Source organism: Heterodontus francisci, chromosome 17 (genome assembly GCF_036365525.1).
Source record: "Heterodontus francisci isolate sHetFra1 chromosome 17, sHetFra1.hap1, whole genome shotgun sequence".
Classification (NCBI taxonomy): Eukaryota; Metazoa; Chordata; class Chondrichthyes; order Heterodontiformes; family Heterodontidae; genus Heterodontus; species Heterodontus francisci.
In genome coordinates, this window is record NC_090387.1 from 80,713,121 (window position 1) to 80,737,833 (window position 24,713).

Here is a 24,713-nt window from a genome sequence, read left to right on the forward strand (position 1 = left end):
CTCCTAAATCCCTCCTCATAGGACATAGGTATCAGTCTGGTGAACTTTTGTTGCACTCTCTCTATGGCAAGTATATCCAGCCTTAGGTAAGGAAACTGAAACTGTACACATTACTCCAGACACGGTCTCACCAAGGCTCTGTACAATTGCAGCAAGACATCTTTACTCCTGTACTCAAATCCTCTTTCAATAAAGGCCAACATACCATTTGTCTTCCTAATAACTTGCTGCACCTGCATGTTAGCTTTCAGTTACTTATGAACAAGGACATCCAGGTTCCTTTGGACATCAACACTTCCCAATGTCTCACCATTTAAGAAATATTCTGCATTTCTATTTCTCCTACCAAAGTGGATAACTTCACATTTTTCCACATCATATTCCATCTGCCATGTTCCTGCCCACAAACAGCCTTTCTAAATCTCCTTGAAGCCTCGTTGCATCCTCCTCACAACTCACATTCCCCCTAGGCACTTGGAAATATTACATTTGGTCCTCACATCCAAATCATTGATATAGATTGTGTATAGCTGGGGCCCAAGCACTGATCCTTGTGCTACCCCACTAGTAACAGCCTGAAAATGACCCGTTTATTCCTACTCTCTGTTTTCTGTCCATTAACCAATTCTCAATCCATTGCAGTATATTACCCCTAATCCCATGTGCTCTAATTTTGCTAACTAACCTCCTGTGTGAGAACTTATCAAAAGTCTTCTGAAAATCCAAATACGCCACATCCACTGGTTCCCCATCTATTCTGCTAGTTGCATCCTCAAAAAACTCCAACAGGTTTATCAAATATGATTTCCCTTTCACAAATCCATATTGACTCTGCCCAATCCTACCATTATTTTCTAAGTATCCAGTTATCACATCCTTTATAATAGATTCTAGCATTTTCCCTACTACTGATGTCAGGCTAACAGGTCTGTAGCACCCCATTTTCTCTCTCCCTCCTTTATACCTGGGAATTCATGCAGAGAACACCTTTAAGGGGCAATAACATCATTTACTGTGCAGTCTTTGAAGAAATAGAAAATTATTTTTTGCTTCAAGTTGGGAATTGAGTGGTCCCACAAATACACTAGAGATTTTTCTATGGAAATTGCATCAATCGCACATGGAGTTTGTAATAACTATTACTTGCTAAGTTAAATATCCACCTTCAGCCCACTGCCTTTCCTGTTAAACCTACACTCTTTTGTTCTCTCTCTGACTTAACCTTACAAAAGTATCAGTTAATTTCACAGAGAAATGAAAGTGATGCTTTAAAATCACTGCAGATTGGCCTCGGTTGGGACCTCTGTTTTCGTGCATCGACCCAGTAAATGTGAGCAACTTAAAGAAGCCTGGCCACTTAGCAGACCTCATGATCTTTAATTCCTCCCTTCAATCTCAGAGAAAGGACAGAAAAAAAAAGTGAAGGTAATGCCAACACTGGAGTGAGCAATCCTGCTCCATGGATGAAATAGTATCAATAAGATAAAAGAACAATGAAGTGATGTGTTGCTCTCTGCAGGCTCTACGCAGCAGGGGGCAGCCCAATGCCACTTCAAACAGTACATTTATTGATTAGTCGCTGTCCTTGAAAGGAACAGCATCTCCTCCTTTGTTGATTTCAGCTGAAAACTGCAATATCTGGCACTCAAACCCAAATCTTTATGAAACCAATTTGTCTTTCAGCTTCCTCAATGCAGCTTTATGCCTTTTCTTTAATCTAACATCTTTAGCTGTGCCATCAGCTTCATGAGATATTGGGGAAGTTTGGTTTTTCAGGTTTTTGTGAGTTCTGTTCTCACTCAGATTTACCAGTTCCCATAAAGCAATGTTCTCTCTCACCATTAGGAAAGTGCTACAGTTTGTGTGACTTGAGGGTTAACAACTAAACTAAACGTGGACGGAACTTAACGGATTAAATGTAATCTCATGCAGCAATACACACTCACTTTAGATTGGCAATTATTAAATTCAGTCAGACTACAATGATTCATATGTTACAACTGAATAGCGCTATGATGTATACTAGGCAGATACCTAACATGAAAAATAGATAGAGTAAGGCAAGTCCATAATCAGTAAATCGCCCTATGTAAGAAAATATAAGCAAAGTTTCTGAGTGGCAACTTCTGACTGTTTTTGTTATTTCATACCTCTTCTGGAGCCAGTATCTCCTATTGTAGCTTATCTATAACATTAAGGAATCCAACATAAGTTTCCTCTCTTGAGTTATGGAAGAACTGAAACACTTTCTTGATGCCTTAATTATAACCATTCAGTTTATTTGGTGAATAACTTGACTTTGAAACTTAACAATGGAACAGTTCATAATTACAAAAGCCACTTTCGGCAACATGAATATATTCATGAAGGGATCAGCCAGGAAATGATGGACCAATTTGTCTTATCTCTGTTGTGGGCAAACTGCTAGTGTTTAATGTGAAGCAGCATGAATTTATAAAGGACAGGTTGTAATTTGACTAATTTAATTAAATTTTCATAGGGCGGCACAGTGGTGCAGTGGTTAGCACCGCAGCCTCACAGCTCCAGGGACCCGGGTTCAATTCTGGGTACTGCCTGTGCGGAGTTTGCAAGTTCTCCCTGTGTCTGTGTGGGTTTTCTCCGGGTGCTCCGGTTTCCTCCCACAAGCCAAAAGACTTGCAGTTTGGTAGGTAAATTGGCCATTATAAATTGCCCCTAGTATAGGTAGGTGGTAGGGATAAATAGGGGGATGTGGTAGGAATATGGGATTAGTGTAGGATTAGTATAAATGGGTGGTTAATGGTCGGCACAGACTCGGTGGGCCGAAGGGCCTGTTTCAGTGCTGTATCTCTAAACTAAACATAAACTAAACTAAACCACAGAGTGTAAAGATAAAAGAAATGCCATGGATATTGTATATGTGGATCTTCAGAAAAATGAAATCTGATGGTATATTAGGGAATGTAGAGTGATGACAAAGGACAGAAAGGGTTAAATGGACAGTTTCCAGGCTGGTGTGATGTGAGGAATGATTTGCAGCAAGGCTGGTGGAAGGACTTCTTTTGTTTTCCATTGATATAAATTATTTGGACATAGGCACAAGGAAAAGGATACTGCAATTTGTTGATACCAAATTCAAGTGCATAACAAACTGAAAAAGGATGCAGGAGGATACTGACAGGTTAGCAGAGTGGGCAAGTAAGTGGCAGATGCACTTTAATTCAAGCAATATGAAGTACTACGTTTTGGGAAAAAACATTAACAATGGGAAGTATATGCTAATTAATATGACACTGGAATTTCTGAGCCTGTAACATCGTTTAAAAGGCAATTGGGCAGAATTTTGCAAATTAGGAATGCGAAAGCATTCAGGAATATGGTGTTGTGGGACAACCTTAGGAAAGGACCACCTTAAGATCTGTAAGTGAAGATCACCAGAGGAAGTGATGTCGCATCACACATGACCAGTTAATTGTGGGTGGAACCCGACAGAGTGAGATGTTTTTAGATGTGATCGTGCAGTAACTGTTTGTATGTTCTAGTTAAGTTATAATAAAACCCACGTTTCTTTTGGATATTACTTGGAGTCCTGTGAATCTTACAATAGTTCACACATCAAAGGAGCAAGTAATAATGTGTGCTGGCAACATTTGGGATATATTTTCTCTGAAGACCACCAAGTATTACATCGTGATGATATTTGATTTTTTTCTGAAGAACATATCAAGAGAGAACAAGGAACAGCTAATTGCCTACCCAGAGTGGCTGAAGATTCAGCAGGTTAGCAGGAGACCCCACAGCACTGCAGCAAGATAGGCTACAGACAGGACCCTGAGAAACTCTGTGAGTACAGCAGGCAATTTTCCAGGAGAGATCGGAGCTTTCACCTATCTGGCAGTCAGTTGAAAATTTGAAAAGCAGTAGCTGAAGCCATTGCAGTTTTAGTTTTCCCATTTTGTTTTGCTTTATGGGTGGGCCCTAAGCCAAAAAGAGAGGAAAGAATTTGACAGTGCCACTGGAAGTCCATAGCACAGTGAGAGAGCATGGTTGTGGCAGCTGCCAGTACTGCAAGCTCCAGCCCGCTTAAGAAAAACTGTCTCTCAGTTTTAAAAAGGCAGCTTACAGTTTAAAAAAAATTAACCAGCCTATGTAAACACAGCTGTCTCTAAGTTTTAAAAGAAAAGCTGTGTAAACAACAAAAGTTTGTAGTCCCTCACTCTTAAAAGGGGCAAGCCTTCAAAAATGAAACTGTCTTAAAAAGGAAACAAAAAGAAATGTGCCTGTGAAAAAGAAAACTTGTAAAAAGTCCTATATTTATAAAAAAGCAGGATCATTAAAACAATGGCTTTCAAATATCCAGTTATAGATTGGAAGGCATTGCACATCGTATCTGAATTTAAACTGTTCTCACAATGAATGGAACTGTGTTTCCTAGATCAAGAATTGAGCAAACCAGAGAAACAACTACCAAAATTAAGATTGTACTGGGAAACAAGGGCTTGCAATGGGTCAACACATCAGGATTGTCAGCTGAGGATCAGAAAGATCCTAGCAAGCTATGGACATTCCTGGAGCAGTAACTGAAGGTGAAGGTAAATTTATGAGTACATAGGCTTGAGCTTATGACCTACCGGCAAAGGCAAGATGAGCTCATTGAGCAGTTGTTGCAAGGTGCCGAGACAAAGCTCAATATTGTGACTTCACAGATACCAAATTGTCAGAGTGGGTTATAGAGCTAGTAATCACGACTACCCCATTAGAGGCCTTTCAAAAAGGCCTGCTAGAAAAGAAGAAGGGGCACACCATAGATACACTACTTAATGATGGAAGGAAGTTTGAAGCCATTCATGGCTGGGCGCCAACAGTTACAAGCATTGAGCGCAGCTACAGCATTGATGTGGTAACCAAGAAGTCTGCTAAGTCTTGTGGCAAATGTGGCTTCACTCATCCAATTCACAGTTGTCCGGTGTGCTAGGACCAGTGCAAAGCTTGTAGCATGCGAGGACGTTGGGCAAGGCAATGCAGAAGACCGAGCTCAGATACTGCACACAGGAATGGTGGCAGATCATATGCAGAGAGAATGTCTGCAAGACAGGATGGCAAATGCAACAAAAGGTTTACCAACACACAACAAAAGCCCAAGCAGATATATCAGGTCAGCAGAGAGAGAGATTGCCAGGAGGACACGGATGAAGAATGCATTCGTGCCAACAGTGAGCAAGCATTTCACATAGTTAACTTGGATCAGCATGTAAATGCTATTATGCAAACTGAGGCATTTGCCTTGATCCGGATTATATGTCCACAGAAGAGTGGCAAAGCATAGAGTAAATATCGACACCAGAGCAAGTGCAAATATTCTGCCCATCCATTTACTGAAGACATGTACTTAAAGAAATGGGAATCTATTGTGCAACCCACCATGGCTAGATTGACTGCCTACAATGGTTCTCCAATCAAGTGCATTGGAACAATAACTTTTCAGTGCAGATATGGAAGCTCCAAATGGCTACTCAAATGTTTTACATTGTAGACACAACTGGACCAGATGTCACAGGACTTCCAGTGTGCCAAGACTTACGAATCGTCACAGTACATGAGATCAGCACCACACCGAAAGGCATGGAAGGTTGTAATACAAAGTGCATCAAGTTGGTGAGAGACCTGAAACTACTTTATCCAGACAGGTTTGATGCAATTGGCGATTTCAAGGGTGATGCTATATTGGACATGAGGGAGGATGCAGTTCCTACTATCGCACACCAAGGAAGTGCAGTGTGCACATTCAAGAGAAGCTTAAAGTGGAGCTGGATGAGATCGAGCACAACATAGTCATCTGCTGAGTATACCAGCATTCTGATTGGTGCAGCTCCATTGCCTGCGTGCTGATGAAAGATGACAATCTCAGGATTTGCTTCGACTGTGACAACTGAGTTTAGCCCTCAAGAGATTCCTGCATAAAATCCTGACCCTGGAGGAGCTGAATCCTAAGTTTACAGGTGCTAAATATTGCTTGACGTGAATCATGGCTACAGGTCTGTCCAGAGGTTCCAGCTACTCACAACATTTTTGGGAGATATTGTTTCAAACAGTTGGTCTGAACATCAGCCAGGCCATTTTCCAACAATTTTTTTTTTTTACAGATACAGCACTGAAACAGGCCCTTCGGCCCACCGAGTCTGTGCAATGGCTAGTATTTCAAGAAGCAATGGATACATGAACAGGATAATGGAAAATGTCCTGGGCTGTATGTGTATAGCCGCCGAGCAAACCAAGGCGGAGAATGACCGAAACTTGTATTTGCTAATGCTGGCTGCTCGTCGTGAGGGCCTTGTGCTTGTTCGCAAGAAGTGTCATTGGGCACATCAACTTCTTTGGGTCGATATATTCCACCACAGGAATACACCCAGACCCAGATAAGATTGAAGATGTCAGGGCCGTGCCAACTCCCCAGGGCCAGGAAGATCTACAATGGTGTCTAGGCTGTTCAACTTTTTGGCCCTGTGCATCCCCAATTTCACTGAGTGAGCTGCAGCGCTTAGGAAACTGCTGCGTAAAGGTACCCCTTACTTGTTGCAGGAAGACCACCAGCAGGTGTTTGAGTCCTTAAAGTTAGCTCTGTTAAGTCAAGACAGTGTGCTATACTGTTACGACCCGACCAAAGAGACCATGCTCAAGGTCGACGTGTTCTAGAAGGGATTAGGCACCTGCATCATGCAGCCAATCGCCTTTGCATCGAAGAGTTTGTCGCAAATCCAATCCAAATACTCTAACATTGAACGTGAAACCTTAGCTCTGGTTTTTGGCATTGTTAGGTTTCACACATTCAGAAAACATTTTACCGTGGAGGCTGATCAGAAGCCACTTGAAACCATATGGTGCAAACCGCTCACGTGTGCTCCTGCACAGTTGCAGAGACTTACGCGAAGGTCCAGGGCTACAATTGTGACGTCCATTATAAACCGGCCAGCAAAATAGTCACATCGGATACCCTGAGCAGGTTGCTTAACCCAAATAAAGATGCAGATGTCTCGCTAGATTTGCATGTCTATGGTATGGATAGTGAGATTGAGGATGTCATGAAGATCGACCTCATGAGTTTTGGACCCCACAAATGTGAGCAATTCAGAGATGAGATAACACGTGACCCTACCCTATTGTTGTTGTGGAAGATGATTGTGGAAGGATGGCCTGACACCATACAGGAAGTAACTGAATATCTACACTATTTCTGGCTGTATTGAGGTGAGCTCAGTGTATCTCAAGGGGTGATTTTATTTATTTATTTTATTTAGAGATACAGCACTGAAGCAGGCCCTTCAGCCCACTGAGTCCGTGCCAACCAACAACCACCCATTTATACTAATCCTACATTAATCCCAACCACATCCCCACAATTCTCCTACCTACACTAGGGGCAATTTACAATGGCCAATTTACCTATCAACCTGCAAGTGTTTGGCTGTGGGAGGAAACCGGAGCACCCGGCAGAAACCCACGCGGTCACAGGGAGAACTTACAAACTCCACACAGGCAGTACCCAGAACTGAACCCGGGTTGCTGGAGCTGTGAGGCTGCGGTGCTAACCACTGATACTTGAAGCTCTGCATTCTGATATTCTCACCCCACATTACATTTGAAAGAGATATAGTTTATTCTGAAACTAGGGTCTTAAATATGATCAAAGGAAACTGTGAAGGTATGAGGGGCAAGTTGACTATGGTGGATTGGGAAAAGACATTAAACGATTTGACGGTAGACAGGCAATGGCTAGTATTTCAAGAAGCAATGGTTTACAACAAATATACATTCCTCTCAGACACAAAGACCCAACGGGAAAGGTGAATCAACCGTGGCTAACAAAAGAAGTTAAAGATTGCATTAGGTCAAAGGAAGTGGCTTATAAGTCGCCAGAAAAAGTGGCAAGCCCAAGGATTGGGAGCAATTTAAAGTCCAATAAAGTAGGACCAAGAAGCTGATAAAGAAAGGGAAAAGAGATGATGAATGCAAGCTAGATAGAAACATAAAGGCAGACTGTAAGAGCTTCTTTAGGTATCTGAAAAGGAAACAATTAGCAAGGACGAATGTGAGTCATTTGCAGGTGGAGACAGGAGAGTTTGTGCTGGAGAATGAGGAATGTAGAGAGAATATGGAGAGACTGAACAATTACTTTGTGCCTGTCTTCACGGAGGAAGACACAGAAAATCTCTTAGAAATACTAGGAAACCAAGAGACTTGTAAAAATGAGGAACTGAAAGAAATTAGTATCAATAAAGAGGTAGTACTCAAAAAACTAATTGGATTGAAAGTTGATAAATCCCCTAGACCCGATGAGCTACATCCCAGAGTATTGAAGGAAGTGGCTATAGAGATAGTGGGTGATTGGTGATTATCTTTCAAAGTTCAATAGATTCTGCAAGGGTTCCTGCAGACTGGAAATGTAACCCCACTATTTAAGAAGAGAGAGAAAACAGAGAACTACAGACCTGTTAGTTTGACCTCAGTAGTCGTTGGAGTTTTTTGAGGATGTTACTTATAGCACAGGTAAAGGAGAACCAGTGGATGTGGTGTATTTGGATTTTTAGAAGGCTTTTGATAAGGTCCCACACAGGAGGTTAATAAACAAAATTAGAGCACACTGGATTGGGGGTAATATACTGTAATGGATTGAAAATTGGTTAACATACGGAGAGAGTAGGAATAATTGGGTCACTCTCAGGAGGTGGGGTCCCGCAAGGATCAGTGCTGGGGCCATAGCTGTTCACAATCTGTATTAATTATTCGGATGTGGGGACCAATTATAATATTTTGAAATTTGCTGATGACACAAAACTAGGTGGTAATGTAAGTTGTGAGGAGGATGCAAGGAGGCTTCAAAGGGACTTGGACAGGCTAAGTGAATAGGCAAGAACATGGCAGATGGAATATAATGTCAATAAGTGTGAAGTGATCCACTTTAGTCGAAAAAACAGAAAGGCAGAGTATTTCTTAAATGGTGAGAGGTTGGGAAATGTTGATGTCCAAAGAGACCTGGGTGCCCTTGTTCATAAGTCACTAAAAGCTAGTATACAGGTGCAGCAAACAATTAAGAAGGCAAATAGTATGTTGGCCTTCATTGCAAGGGGATTTGAGTACAAGAGTAAAGATGTCTTCTGAAATTGTATGAAGCCTTGGTGAGACCGCACCTGGAGTATTGTGTACCGTTTTGGTTTCCTTTTCTAAGGAAGGAAATATTTGCCATAGAGAGAGTGCAGTGGAGGTTCACCAGACCCGTCCCTGGGATGGTAGGATTGACTTATGAGGAGAGATTGCAGAAACTGGGCTTGCATTCTCTGGAGTTTCAAAGAATGAGTGGTGATCTCATTGAAACTTACAAAATGCTTACAGGGTGTGACAGGGTGGATGTAGAGAGGATGTATCCTCTGGCTGGTGAGTCTAGAACCAGGGAACACAGTCTCAGAATAAGGGGCAGACCACTTATGACTGAGATGAGGAGGAATTTCTTTACTTTAAATGTGTGGAATTCTCTAGCCCAGAGGGCTGTGGAAGTGCAATCGTTAAGCCTGTTCAAGACAGAAATCGACAGATATCTGAATACTAACAACATTAAGGAATATGGGGATAAAGGGGAAAAATGGCGCAGAGGAAGATGATCAGCTATGATCTGTTTGAATGGTGGAGCAGACTCGATGGGCCAAATAGCCTACTCCTGCTCCTATTTCCTATGATCCTATGAACCCAACTGCATCAAGGAGATTTAGGAATAGATTATACCAGATGCCTTACCAGAGTGATAGTCTACTGGCCAGGAAGCAACAGTGATGTTGAGACGGTGGTGAAATCCTGTGAGGCATGTCAAAGTTGTCAGCCAAATCAGCTGAAGGAACCTTTGATCCTGCATGAAACACCTTCACATCCATGGGCGAAGATCGGCATAGCTTTATTTCACATTCAAGGTTATGATTTCCTCCTTGTTACAGATTAATTCACCAAGTTTCCAATCATCAGGCAGCTACGAGATACGTCAAGTATGGTGGTTACTGATACGGTCAGTGGTCTGTTCAGGCTATTTGGCATGCTGGAAGAAATTATCTCCGATAATGGGCTGCAATATGCAGGAAGACCATTCCAAGACGTGTGTGCCAGATGGGGAGGTCGTCATGTGACATCACTGCTGCATTATCCACAGTCCAATGGCATGGCTGAATGTATGGTGCACACCATCAAATCACTAATTTTAAAGTGTAGGCAAACGGGACAAGACCTCAAGGTTGCATTACTGCTCCTCCGAGCTACTCCACTGGGCTGGGCTTACTGTCGCCTGCAGAGTTGATGTTTGGAAGTCAGGTAAGAATTACCCTGCCCAGTCATCATTTTTCTATGGCTTCCACAGTAAAGGATATACTTCTGTCTAAACAAAGGAAGATGAATGCATCGTATGACAGGCAAGCTGGACCAGAATTAGCTCAATCGCGAATAGGACAGAAGATCAGAGTCCTCAATCATGCATCGGGAACTTGGTATCCTGAAGAGGTTGCTAGGATATGCAACCAGCCCAGATCGTATGAAGTCCAGACACCCAATGGTGTGGTTCTCAGGCGGAATCGAAATCAACTCAGAGAGCTGTACGACAACATTGCATGTGATAACTCTGTGGCATCACATACACGTTCAAAAACAAATTCTGGAGATAAACATACAGAGGCTACAAGCACAGAGGAAGAACATGCCAGCTAGAGTTTTATGTCACCATGGTCTTAGAGGAGTCGGCAAGATGAGCTCAGCTCTTGGAAGAGGTTTATGATAACCAGATCGGGACGAATAAGCAAAACTCCTCTACGTTTTAGACAGTGTTGAATATGCTGACCTGTAAAGAATGTTCTGTTTTAATCATTTATAGGTAGTCGGAACCGCAACATTAGTCTGTATTGCATATATGGTGTTATCTTTGGAAAAAAGGGGAATGTTGTGGGATGACCTTAAGAGCGGATCACCTTAAGAGCTGTAAGTGAAGATCACCAGAGGAAGTGATATCATGTCACACATGACCAGTTAGTTGTGGATGGAGTCTGGCAGAGTGAGATGTGTTTAGATGTGCCCATTCCGTAGTTGTTCATATATATGTTCCAGTTAAGTTATAATAAAACCCACGTTTTCTTTGGATATTACTTGGAGTCCTGTGACTCTTACAATAGTTCACATACCAAAGGATCAAGTAATAATGCATATCGAGTAAACACCTACCTGTCAAGTTGCCAACATTGATATAGGTCACAATGTATCGAGTGGGCTCATCCTGGTCTGTAATTTGTAAAATTCCATTCTGTATCCAGATGGTGAGTTTTAGCTGTAGGGTGAGGTAGGGCAGTTGCAGCCAAGACTGGCCCCATCCTGTCCACACAGGGACAGATTCTTACATGGATCACTGTACAGGAACAATGCCACCACCTCCAACAATGAGGAGTGCTGAGCCTCAACTCCTAAACTAGTTGAGATGTGTAAGGCACAATTTTGCTGGCTGTTATGTGGGGTCTGGTAAAATAGCAGGGAGCTGTGTTGGGATGGCTCCCCAATGCAGTCCCACCATCGGGGCATTTTCCAAGCGGCATATACGATGAGGATCGGCTGCCCGCTCCAAGGAGGCAAGCAACTGATTTGCATACTTAAAGGTCCTATTAAGGGCCATTTCACGGGACCGCCTGCATTTTGCTGATGGCATGGTGACCCATTCCCCGCCCCTCACAACTCCTGTGTGAGGAGACTGTCAGCTTAATTGATGCAGTCTCTCTCCGACAACCCATAGGGGACCCATAGGAACCAAAGGCTCTATGGCCCAAAGAGGGACAGCAGCTCCCAGAGCCTCAACAATCTCCTCGGAGGGGTTTCCGCTCCAACCCTCACTCCCTGAATTTTTCATTATTTACTTACCTGAAGGCACCTCCATTTTGGTCTTCTGCATGCCTTAACAGCAACCACCTCTCATATTGGCACTGCCAAGGCTTCGGAGTTGCTTGCCCTCTGAGTGGACCAGCAGAATCCGGAGCCTGTCTACCACCCTTGATTGGACACCGGGCCCGCTGGCAGTGAATTAGGAGGCCGAACGTGATAAAATTGCCGAATCAGTCTTGCTGCTGGCAAGTGTGGGCTTGGGAACCCCAGTTTGCCCTGACATTGGGATCCTGGAGCCTGTGGTAAAATTCAGGCTGTTAACTCAGTGCAGATTTAGATTCAGTCTTCCAAGCCACCGTAGTTGTGTGCGATAACCATGATAGTTGATAGCACTCTTGTCTCCGAGTCAGAAGGATGCAAGTTTAAGTCCCACTTAAGAAACTTGAGCACTTAATCCAGGCTGGCATTCCAGTGCACTACTGAGGGAGTGCTACACTTCTGGATTTGCCGTCTTTCTGATGAGACATTAAACCAAGGTCTCATCTTCCCACTCAAGTGATGTGAAAGATTCCATGGCACCATTTTGAAGAATAGCAGGGGAGCTCTCCCAGTTCTCTGGCCAATACTTATCCTCAACCAAGATCACTAAAACAGATTTTCTGATCATTGCTCTTTGTGGGAGTTTGCTGTATGCAACTTGGCCACTGCGTTTCCTACATTACAACAATGACTATACTTCGAAAGTACTTCATTGGCTGTAAAGCACTTTTGGACATACTGAGGTTATGGAAGACACCAGCACACAGGGCAGCAGTATGTACCAGCTACAAGATGCACTGCAGCACGTTACCAAGCTTCCTTCAACAGCACCTTCCAAACCCACGGCCTCTACCACCTGGAAAGACAAGGGCAACTGACACATGGGAACACTACCACCTGCAGGTTCCTCTCCAAGACACAAACCATCTTGACTTGGAACTATATCGCTGTTCCTTCACTGTCGCTGGGTCAAATTCCTGGAACTCCCTCCCTGATAGCACTGTGGGTATACCTACATTGGATGGACTGCAGTGGTTCAAGAAGGCAGCTCACCACCACCTTCTCAGGGGCAATTAAGGATGGGTAACAAATGCTGGCCTTGTCAGCAGCACTCACAACCTATGAAAGAATAAAAAATATATAAAAATGCAGGTTCTAATATTTTTTACCTATCACATCACGTTTTTTTTCTACGCACTTAACCATCGACGGAAAGGCAGGAAATACATCATTGTAACTGAGTAAACTGAAGGTGTTTTTGTGGCAGAAGGTATTCATTCACTGACTTGTTGCCCAGTGGAGGACCTGTAAATGTCTTTACTATTTTTTATGCAATGGTCTCATTGCCTGTTCTGGACTGAGTGGGAAAATTGTTAAAGAGGAGGAGGAAAAATAAAGGGAGTTGAACCAAGTGAATTTGGGGAATTGGTTATTCAGAGGCACACAAGCAAGAAGCAACATGCAGGGAACAGGGATTTAAGGCAGGGGTGGGGGAGAAATTGAAATAAGGGGGGGGGGATTTTTTAAAAAGTTAACATTCATCAACAGCTGTGATACTTAGTGTTCAAATGTCAGTAGATCCAGAGGCAGTCAGGGAATGAACCTGTGGTTGTAGGATCCCGTGTCCAGGTTAAGGGAGTGGTTTTAGCACTGCAGCTGTGACTGCGTGCTTTCTGGAACTTGGCTCACAGATGCCTCTCTGCTACTATTTGAAATAACAAGACAAAATTGCCTTGTGTTATAACCGCGAAGCAATGGGGAAAAGCATTGAATAAACTGAAGATAGGTGTTTCAGTGGCAGAAGGAATTCTTTTAGTCTTACCATTTTAGTCATATTGGTGATTAAAATGAAAACACAAGCTTACAGATGTTGCATCTGAAACCTCGTACATATGTTGTCTGGGATCCTAGCTGGCAGTGAAGAGAATCCTAACTTGTGAATGATGCTCTATATTCGTGCCAGTTAAATTTACAGAGTGTAATGTGCTGAGTTGACAGTCATTAACACCTTTGCTTGGGAACCATCTGAGGGATGGATACCTTGCAGTGTGAAGTGTGCTGCTTAATTTGCTGTCCTTTGCTGGCAGTCTTCTTGTTGCTGCTAGGATGTCACTGTGTTCCTCTTATTCTCTCCTGGTCCAAATGCACCTCTAGAGTCTTCCAATCAATTTCAGAGCACAATTTCATCTGTAGAAACTTCCACCAATTCGATTGCTCGGGAGTTGTGGGGGATGTAAAATTACAGACACTTCCAGGAATTGCAAGAGGCTATTACCTCCAATGACCCCATCACTTTCTTATAAATCCACTCCATCTGTCCTCCTTCTCAGCAAATCACTCAATCCCTTCTCCATCCAGAAAGAAAGATTTGCCTTTATATAACGCCTTTTGTGCCTCTGGAAATATTTTTGAAATGTAGTCACTGTTGTAATGTTGAAAAATATGTTTAATTGAGCTGCCACTGAAGCGGGCATTGTGAAGAGGCCAGTTATAACACTCAGGCATTTCATACTGTGTTCATTGCCTTGCACGGTAGCTTCCTCTATAATTGTATTATCTCCTTGGGTAGAAATTGGGCTTCTGGCTTTGCTTCTTACTTTGGCATCCTCATTTTCAGCTTGCATTTTCAGCTAATTGAACCACAAACCTTCAGGTCTAGAGTTCTAAGTATTGGTAAAATGTAAAGACTGGGAATTATGATGAAAAAGAGTGAGAGAGATCACAATCCCATTTAAACACAAGAAACCTTCTAACAGTGAAACATATTAATCTTTCAAATCTTTTAAAACCAAAATGCATCACCCTCACACCCGATGAATGATGCTGGACACCTCTGTAAGGTCATCTGACTTTACAGGCTTGGTGTGATTTGTCGAATACCCTTTCTTGCCTTTTATCTGCTGTTTTGGTCATGTGAGAGTAAGTGAATGTCCCCTTGTTATTTGTACTTTTCAGTTCGAGCGACAGAACCCTCACTGAATGTCCAGTTGTACTGTGACCACTGGAGGTGAATCTTGCAGGTCTGCGTCCGGTTCCCGGGTAGCTGTCATGACTCCTTTATCCTGCGAGTGTCGCAGGTGCTGCACCTCTTCAGGCCCACTTCCAGACTCTGCGGGTGGCTGCTGGGGATAAGGGTTATCGCCTAAAGAGGTGACTCCTGATACCCATCAGAAAGCCAGGAGAGGCTCTGCAACCACAGCCACCTCCTAACATGGGCCTGCCTTGAACAGACCATTGGCCTCTTGAAGATGCGCTTCCGTTGCCATGACTGGTCAGTGGTGCCCTCTGGTATGAACCAGTTAGAATGTCTCGTATCATGGTTGCCTGCTGTGCTCTGCACAACATGACACTGGAAAGAGGCCTAGAGATGGATGAGGAGGAGGAGCTGGAATGCCACTCACCTCAGAGGAGAACTAGGAGGAGAAGGAAGAGGAGGCCGGCTCCCAAGCAGCGGAGGATGCCTGTCAACTCCGTCCTTGACCTCAGGGTGAACTGCAGGCTGGCGTACGAATATAAGCTAGGAGCAGGAATCGGCTATTCGGCCCCACGAGCCTGCTACACCATTCTATAAGATCACGGCTGATCAGTTTGTGGACTCAACTCCACTTTCCTGCCTACCCCCAATACCCTTTGACTCCCTTGTTTGTCAAGAATCTGCCTACCTCTGCTTTAAAAACATTCAATGATGCTGCCTCCACTATTGTCCGGGGAAGAGAGTTCCACAGACTCACGACCCTCTGAGAAAAAAAAATTCACCTCATCTCTGTCTTAAATCAGAGATCCCTTATTTTTAAACTGTGCCCCCTAGTCTTTATCTTTCCCACAAGGGGAAATATCCTTTCAACATCCACCCTGTCAAGTCCCCTCAGGATCTTATGTTTCAATAAAATCATCTCTCATCCTTCTAAACTCCAATGAATACAGGCCCAACCTGTCCAAATTTGCCTCATAAGATAACCCTCTCATCACAGTAATCAGGAAAGTGAACCTTCTCTGAACTACTTCCAACGCAATTATATCCTTAAGTAAAGAGACCAAAACTGTACAGAATACTCTAGATATGGTCAAGAACATGGCAGCAGTGTTTCACCTGATTGCACCCCCCCCCCCGAGCCCTTGTGGCTGATGACCCCTAAACTCACCTTCCAGCATAGAGAGCTTTTACCGCTATGACCCTTAACTGTGATCCCATTGCCAGCCATGAGCGTGTGGATGGAGGGTTCCTCCGTGAACATTGCCCAACATCATAAGGCCTGGGCACATAACATTCCCAGGGCCACAAATCCCTGCCACCCGCCCCACAATGCTACATCCCCCTTTTGAGATGAGACACCAACAACACATCTGTCAGAGTGATGACATAAAGAAGTTATATTGTGATGCAAATGAAATAACAGACAGATGTAGACAATATCACCCTGGTGACCCATTAATTCAATGGTGTGGCACCTTCCTCTCCCTATCACTTCTATGGGGTGCTCCCCCTGTGGCAGAGGATGAGGTGGAGGCAGCCTGCTCCTTACTCTCTGTCCCCGCCTGAGATGCCCATGGCTTCAGTCCTCGTCTTGGAGGTGCCCGTGGGAGTTCCTCCACAGGCTGCAGTGCCTGTGTCATTGTAGGGCTGCCTCTGTCTCAGATGGCTCCAGAGTCGGAGGGGGTGAGGGGCCGAAGGGTGACACCTGTGCTGCTGAAGGATGGCCCCTTCATCTACTGCTATGACCATCTCAGTCCTTTCCTGGCACCTGTGGATGCTGGATGCAGCCACCGACCCGGACACAGCTGGCATCCACTCTGAGTACCTCTGTGCCATCAGCGACAGTGAGTAGTCAATGTTACAGAGAGTCTCACTCTTTCTGTGCATATCACCATGCTGCTGCTGCACCCACTCAGAATGGTGCTGCATTTGGCTCTCCCAGAGGTTGCCCAATCTCTCAATGGAGGAGCTCATACAGTCGAATCCCTGAGTCATGACAGAGCACATGTGCTGCATGGACTCCTTCATCGCCTGTCTATGGTTCCTCAAGACCTCAGAGAACTCCGACAAACAGGAACCTACCTGTCTCTGATTCTTGAGGTAGGCCTTTCTTGTCTGTGACAGCCGAGGCCCAGCATTTACACCCAGTGAAGCATCGCTGTGTCTGTTCTCTGTCCTCCGAGGGGGACTACCCACATCTGACTCTGCCTCACCCTCCTCCTCCTGCTCGCATGTGCTCCCCTTTCTACGCTATTCTGTGTTTCTGTGTTGGTGGAAGATGCCAAGGTATGATGTATGGTGTGCAGGTTCCATGGACTCTTCACCGCCCCCCCGACCCCGCTGAGGATGGTGGCGCCCATACAGCAGGTCTGCTTTGGCGCTGCTCTGCAACTGGCCCTGTGGGAGGCACAAGAGAGTTGTAATGAGAATGAGCCCTATTCAACAGGCGCTCCAGCACAACCAACCCCAAAGATGACAGTGGTCTAAGATCCATAGCACTCATTGAGCAGGAGTCTCCTCCATGTCTTTCACCTCAAGAAAGAGCTATCCAATGACCCTATTACTCATGGCCTCCTGTCTTACCATCCCCCACCGAATGCCTCGAGGGCACCCTGGCAATCTCCAGTGTCACTTCCTCCACTGCTGCCAGAATGCGGAGCTGGGCCATTCCACCACCTGTATTCACTATCTCCCATCTATTGTGGGCTCTCTTCTCCTGCAGGATGAGAGGAGAATGATTCATCAGTACGCTACTCTCCCTCATCTCTCCCAGCATGACACACATGTGGGCTGATGTTCCCCTCAGCTATATCCCCATCTGACTGTCGCCCCATATGCGAGAGTGACTGTGTCTCAGTGTTGTGACTGTTCACTTACTCTGACAATGTGGGGGAAAACTATGAATATTCTGTGAGGTCAGCTCGCATGCATTCTGGTGCTTAGAGTGTTACTGCCCAGTGAACTGGGTACTGTGGCCACTCACCTTACCAGACTGCAAGAGCTCATTGTTTTCTATACTGGACCCAGATCCATCTCTTGGGTCCCTGGCTGCTGGCCTCCGTGGCCACCTCCATCCAAGCCCTCTTGGTCTCGCTGGACGGATTTCTCCTTCCTGAGGCCGGTAAGAACAGCTCTCTCCTCTGTGAGACTGCGTCAACGAGCAGCTCCAGGGAGGCATCAGAGAAACCTGGTGCTCCCTGGGAAGCATGCCCATGCCCACGCCCACACAGAGGCTCCAGTCTCCCTGGTGCTGCATTACTGAAGGCAACAGCAAGTCCAGTCATGTCTGCCACTGGCCTTTTAGATTGTCTTCAGTGACCTGTTCCCACTTCCAGGAGCTTCCAGCATCTCTAATTTGGAACTGGACTCACAGCACAGCCAATTAAGTGATATCCATTTAAAATCCAGTGTCGCATCAGCTGATACGGTGCAGGGTCGGGACCTGGAAATGTTCTGGGTGTCAGGTTCCTGGCCCCATACTGAAAATTCAGCCCCATGGATGTCTTTTATCAGCCCAGCCTGACCAGCAAGGCTGAAGTTAATTGAAGTTACCTATGGCTACTTTTCCTGAGCTCAACACAAACCAGAAATCAAAATGCAACCTTCCTGATTGGCGTGACTTAGCAGCAAACAGAGCAGCACATTTAACCATTGATCCATTGCAGAATCATTTAAACACTGTATCCTAACTGCCACTTGAGAGAAGATGAGATAAATTCGGAAGTAGTGAAGCTTTAGTTCTAAAACGCTGCAGGAGAAGGAAAGATGAGGGCAATAAAGAACTCTATGGTTTTGAGCTGCGTTTTATCATGTGGTCAGCTAGTACCAATTCATTCAATTCAAATAACTTTTCAGTAGGATCCAAAGATTGTTACCATGGAAACAAATGCTGCCTAGTGGAAAGCGTACAATGTAGGTGTGTTTCTGTACTTTGAGAGCATGTGAGCAGGGTAAAGAATTGGACTTGAGTCACGATGACGCATTGATTGAAATATAATGGAAGGAAATGCATCAAGGGAGATCCTAATGGCTCTTGTACTTATATCATGGGAAATTAAATGCAATTTTGCTGATAAATACACTTCACCAGTCCATTATTCAAAAAAAAGGTTGTCTGATCAAATGTGTTTTCCTCAACTTACCAATCACTCCCTGACATCTCCCATGATCACCAAGGTTGACTCAAATGCTGATTGCCTATGATTAGATTAAAATACTGTTTTAACCCAGTCAAATTATGGGTTTGTGAACCATGTGCGTTATGAGTTTGTGAACCATGTGCATTATTGGTTTGTGAACCATGTGTGTCATGAGTTTGTGAACCTTGTGCATTATGGGTTTGTGAACCATGTGTGTTATGAGTTTGTGAACCTTGTGCATTATTGGTTTGTGAATCATGTGTGTTATGAGTTTGTGAACCATGTGTGTTATGAGTTTGTGAACCATGTGCGTTATGTGTTTGTGAATCATGTGTGTTATGAGTTTGTGAATCATGTGTGTTATGAGTTTGTGAACCATGTGCGTTATGAGTTTGTGAACCATGTGCGTTGTGTGTTTGTGAACCATGTGCGTTATGTGTTTGTGAATCATGTGTGTTATGAGTTTGTGAACCATGTGTGTTATGAGTTTGTGAACCATGTGTGTTATGAGTTTGTGAACCTTGTGCATTATTGGTTTGTGAACAATGTGTGTTATGAGTTTGTGAACCTTGTGCATTATTGGTTCGTGAATCATGTGTGTTATGAGTTTGTGAACCATGTGCGTTATGGGTTTGTGAACCATGTGTGTTATGAGTTTGTGAACCATGTGCGTTATGGGTTTGTGAACCATGTGCGTTATGAGTTTGTGAACCATGTGCATTATTGGTTTGTGAACCATGTGTGTGATGAGTTTGTGAACCTTGTGCATTATTGGTTTGTGAATCATGTGTGTTATGAGTTTGTGAACCATGTGCGTTATGAGTTTGTGAACCATGTGTTTTATGAGTTTGTGAACCATGTGTGTTATGAGTTTGTGAACCATGTGCGTTATGTGTTTGTGAACCTTGTCCATTATTAGTTTGTGAACCATGTGTGTTATGCGTTTGTGAACCACGTGCATTATTAGTTTGTGAACCATGTGTATTATGAGTTTGGAAACCATGTGCATTATTAGCTTGTGAACCATGTGCGTTATGAGTTTGTGAACCATGTGTATTATGGGTTTGTGAACCATGTGTATTATGGGATTGTGAACCATGTGCATTATGAGTTTGTGAACCATGTGAGTTATGAGTTTGTGAACCATGTGCGTTATGGGTTTGTGAACCATGTGTATTGTTGGTTTGTGAACCATGTGAGTTATGGGTTTGTGAACCATGTGAGTTATGAGTTTGTGAACGATGTGCGTTATGGGTTTGTGAACCATGTGTATTGTTGGTTTGTGAACCATGTGAGTTATGAGTTTGTGAACCATGTGAGTTATGGGTTTGTGAACCATGTGTGTTATGGGTTTGTGAACCATGTGTATTGTTGGTTTGTGAACCATGTGAGTTATGAGTTTGTGAACCATGTGTGTTATGGGTTTGTGAACCATGTGTATTGTTGGTTTGTGAACCATGTGAGTTATGAGTTTGTGAACCATGTGAGTTATGAGTTTGTGAACCATGTGTGTTGTGGGTTTGTGAACCATGTGTATTGTTGGTTTGTGAACCATGTGAGTTATGAGTTTGTGAACCATGTGAGTTATGGGTTTGTGAACCATGTGTGTTATGGGTTTGTGAACCATGTGTATTGTTGGTTTGTGAACCATGTGCGTTATGAGTTTGTGAACCATGTGCATTATTGGTTTGTGAACCATGTGCGTAACGGGTTTGTGAACCATGTGCGTTATGCATTTGTGAACCATGTGTGTTATCAGTTTGTGAACCATGTGCATTATTAGTTTGTGAACCATGTGTATTCTGGGTTTGTGAACCATGTGCGCTATGGGTTTGTGAACCATGTGTGTTATGAGTTTGCGTGCCATGTGTGTTATGGGTTTGTGAAACATGTGTATTATGAGTTGTGAACCATGTGTGTTATGAGTTTGCGTGCCATGTGTGTTATGGGTTTGTGAAACATGTGTATTATGAGTTGTGAACCATGTGTGTTATGAGTTTGCGTGCCATGTGTGTTATGGATTTGTGAACCATGTGTATTATGAGTTTGTGAACCATGTGTGTTATGAGTTTGTGAACCATGTACATTATGGGTTTGTGAACCATATGGGTTATGGGATTGTGAACCATATGCGTTATGGGATTGTGAACCATGTGCGTTATGGGTTTGTGAACCATGTGCGTTATGAGTTTGTGAACCATGTACATTATGGGTTTGTGAACCATATGGGTTATGGGATTGTGAACCATGTGCGTTATGGGTTTGTGAACCATGTACATTATGGGTTTGTGAACCATGTGCGTTATGAGTTTGTGAACCATGTGTATTATGAGTTTGTGAACCATGTACATTATGGGTTTGTGAACCTTGTGCATTATTGGTTTGTGAATCATGTGTGTTATGTGTTTGTGAACCTTGTGCATTATTAGTTTGTGAACCATGTGTGTTATGAGTTTGTGAACCATGTGCATTATTAGTTTGTGAACCATGTGCATTATGAGTTTGTGAACCATGTGCGTTATGTGTTTGTGAACCATGTGAGTTATGAGTTTGTGAACCATGTGAGTTATGTGTTTGTGAACCATATGCGTTATGAGTTTGTGAACCATGTGAGTTATGAGTTTGTGAACCATGTGCGTTATGTGTTTGTGAACCATGTGAGTTATGAGTTTGTGAACCATGTGCGTTATGTGTTTGTGAACCATGTGAGTTATGAGTTTGTGAACCATGTGAGTTATGTGTTTGTGAACCATATGCGTTATGAGTTTGTGAACCATGTGAGTTATGAGTTTGTGAACCATGTGCGTTATGTGTTTGTGAACCATGTGCGTTATGAGTTTGTGAACCATGTGCATTATGAGTTTGTGAACCAGGTCCATTATGGCATTATGAATCATGTGCATTATGGGTTTGTGAACCATGGCCATTAGGATTTGTGAACTACAGGTTGTGAACCGTGTCCATTGTGGGATTTTGAGTCATGCGAGTTGTGGGCTTGTGAACCATGTGTATTATTAGTTTGTGAACCATGTGTGTTATGAATTTGTGAACCATGTGTGTTATCAGTTTGTGAACCATGTGCGCTTTGAGTTTGTGAACCATGTGCATAATGGGTTTGTGAACCATGGCCATTATGGGTTTGTGAACCATGTGTATTCTGAGTTTGTGAACCATGTGCGTTATGTGTTTGTGAACCATGTGTATTATGAGTTTGTGAACCATGTGCGTAATGAGTTTGTGAAACATGTGAGTTATGGGTTTGTGAACCATGTGCGTTATGAGTTTATGAACTATGTGTATTATGAGTTTGTGAACCATGTGAGTAATGAGTTTGTGAAACATGTGAGTTATGGGTTTGTGAACCATGTGCGTTATGAGTTTGTGAACCATGTGCATTATGAGTTTGTGAACCATGTGCGTTATCAGTTTGTGAACCATGTGCATTACGAGTTTGTGAACCATGTATATTTCGAGTTTGTGAACCATGTGTGTTATGGATTTGTGAACCATGTGAGTTATGAGTTTGTGAACCATGTGTATTATGAGTTTGTGAACCATGTGCGTTATGAGTTTGTGAACCATGTGCGTAATGAGTTTGTGAACCATGTGAGTTATGAGTTTGTGAACCATGTGCGTAATGAGTTTGTGAACCATGTGAGTTATGAGTTTGTGAACCATGTGCGTAATGAGTTTGTGAACCATGTGAGTTATGAGTTTGTGAACCATGTGAGTTATGAGTTTGTGAACCATGTGAGTTATGAGTTTGTGAACCATGTGCATTATGAGTTTGTGAACCATGTATATTTCGAGTTTGTGAACCATGTGTGTTATGGATTTGTGAACCATGTGAGTTATGAGTTTGTGAACCATGTGTATTATGAGTTTGTGAACCATGTGCATTATGAGTTTGTGAGGCATCTTTATTATGAGTTTGTGAACCATGTGTGTTATGGGTTTGTGAACCATGTGCGTTATGGGTTTGTGAACCATGTGCGTTATGTGCTTGTGAACCATGTGCGTTATGGGTTTGTGAACCATGTGCGTTATGTGCTTGTGAACCATGTGCGTTATGGGTTTGTGAACCATGTGCGTTATGTGCTTGTGAACCATGTGAGTTATGAGTTTGTGAACCATGTGTATTATGAGTTTGTGAACCATGTGCATTATGGGTTTGTGAACCATGTGCGTTATGAGTTTGTGAACCATGTGCATTATAAGTTTGTGAACCATGTGTGTTATGAATTTGTGAACCATGTGCATTATGGGTTTGTGAACCATGTGCGTTATGGGTTTGTGAACCATGTGCGTTATGTGCTTGTGAACCATGTGCGTTATGGGTTTGTGAACCATGTGCATTATAAGTTTGTGAACCATGTGTGTTATGAGTTTGTGAACCATGTGCATTATGGGTTTGTGAACCATGTGCGTTATGAGTTTGTGAACCATGTGAGTTTTCAGTTTGTGAACCATGTGTGTTATGAGTTTGTGAACCATGTGCATTATGAGTTTGTGAGGCATCTTTATTATGAGTTTGTGAACCATGTGTGTTATGGGTTTGTGAACCATGTGCGTTATGGGTTTGTGAACCATGTGCGTTATGTGCTTGTGAACCATGTGCGTTATGAGTTTGTGAACCATGTGCATTATAAGTTTGTGAACCATGTGTGTTATGAGTTTGTGAACCATGTGCATTATGGGTTTGTGAACCATGTGCGTTATGAGTTTGTGAACCATGTGAGTTATCAGTTTGTGAACCATGTGTGTTATGAGTTTGTGAACCATGTGCATTATGGGTTTGTGAACCATGTGCGTTATGTGCTTGTGAACCATGTGTGTTATGAGTTTGTGAACCATGTGAGTTATGTGTTTGTGAACCATGTGAGTTATGATTTTGTGAACCATGTGAGTTATGAGTTTGTGAACCATGTGCGTTATGTGCTTGTGAACCATGTGCGTTATGAGTTTGTGAACCATGTGAGTTATGTGTTTGTGAACCATGTGAGTTATGATTTTGTGAACCATGTGAGTTATGTGTTTGTGAACCATGTGAGTTATGATTTTGTGAACCATGTGAGTTATGAGTTTGTGAACCATGTGCATTATGGGTTTGTGAACCATGTGAGTTATGAGTTTGTGAACCATGTGCATTATTGCTTTGTGAACCATGTGCATTATGGGTTTGTGAACCATGTGTTTTGAGTTTGTGAACCATGTGCGTTATGAGTTTGTGAACCATGTGAGTTAGTGGTTTGTGAACCATGTGCATTATGGGTTTGTGAACCATGTGAGTTATGTGTTTGTGAACCATGTGAGTTATGATTTTGTGAACCATGTGCGTTATGAGTTTGTGAACCATGTGCGTTATGTGCTTGTGAACCATGTGTGTTATGAGTTTGTGAACCATGTGAGTTATGTGTTTGTGAACCATGTGAGTTATGATTTTGTGAACCATGTGAGTTATGAGTTTGTGAACCATGTGCGTTATGTGCTTGTGAACCATGTGCGTTATGAGTTTGTGAACCATGTGAGTTATGTGTTTGTGAACCATGTGAGTTATGATTTTGTGAACCATGTGAGTTATGTGTTTGTGAACCATGTGAGTTATGATTTTGTGAACCATGTGAGTTATGAGTTTGTGAACCATGTGCATTATGGGTTTGTGAACCATGTGAGTTATGAGTCTGTGAACCATG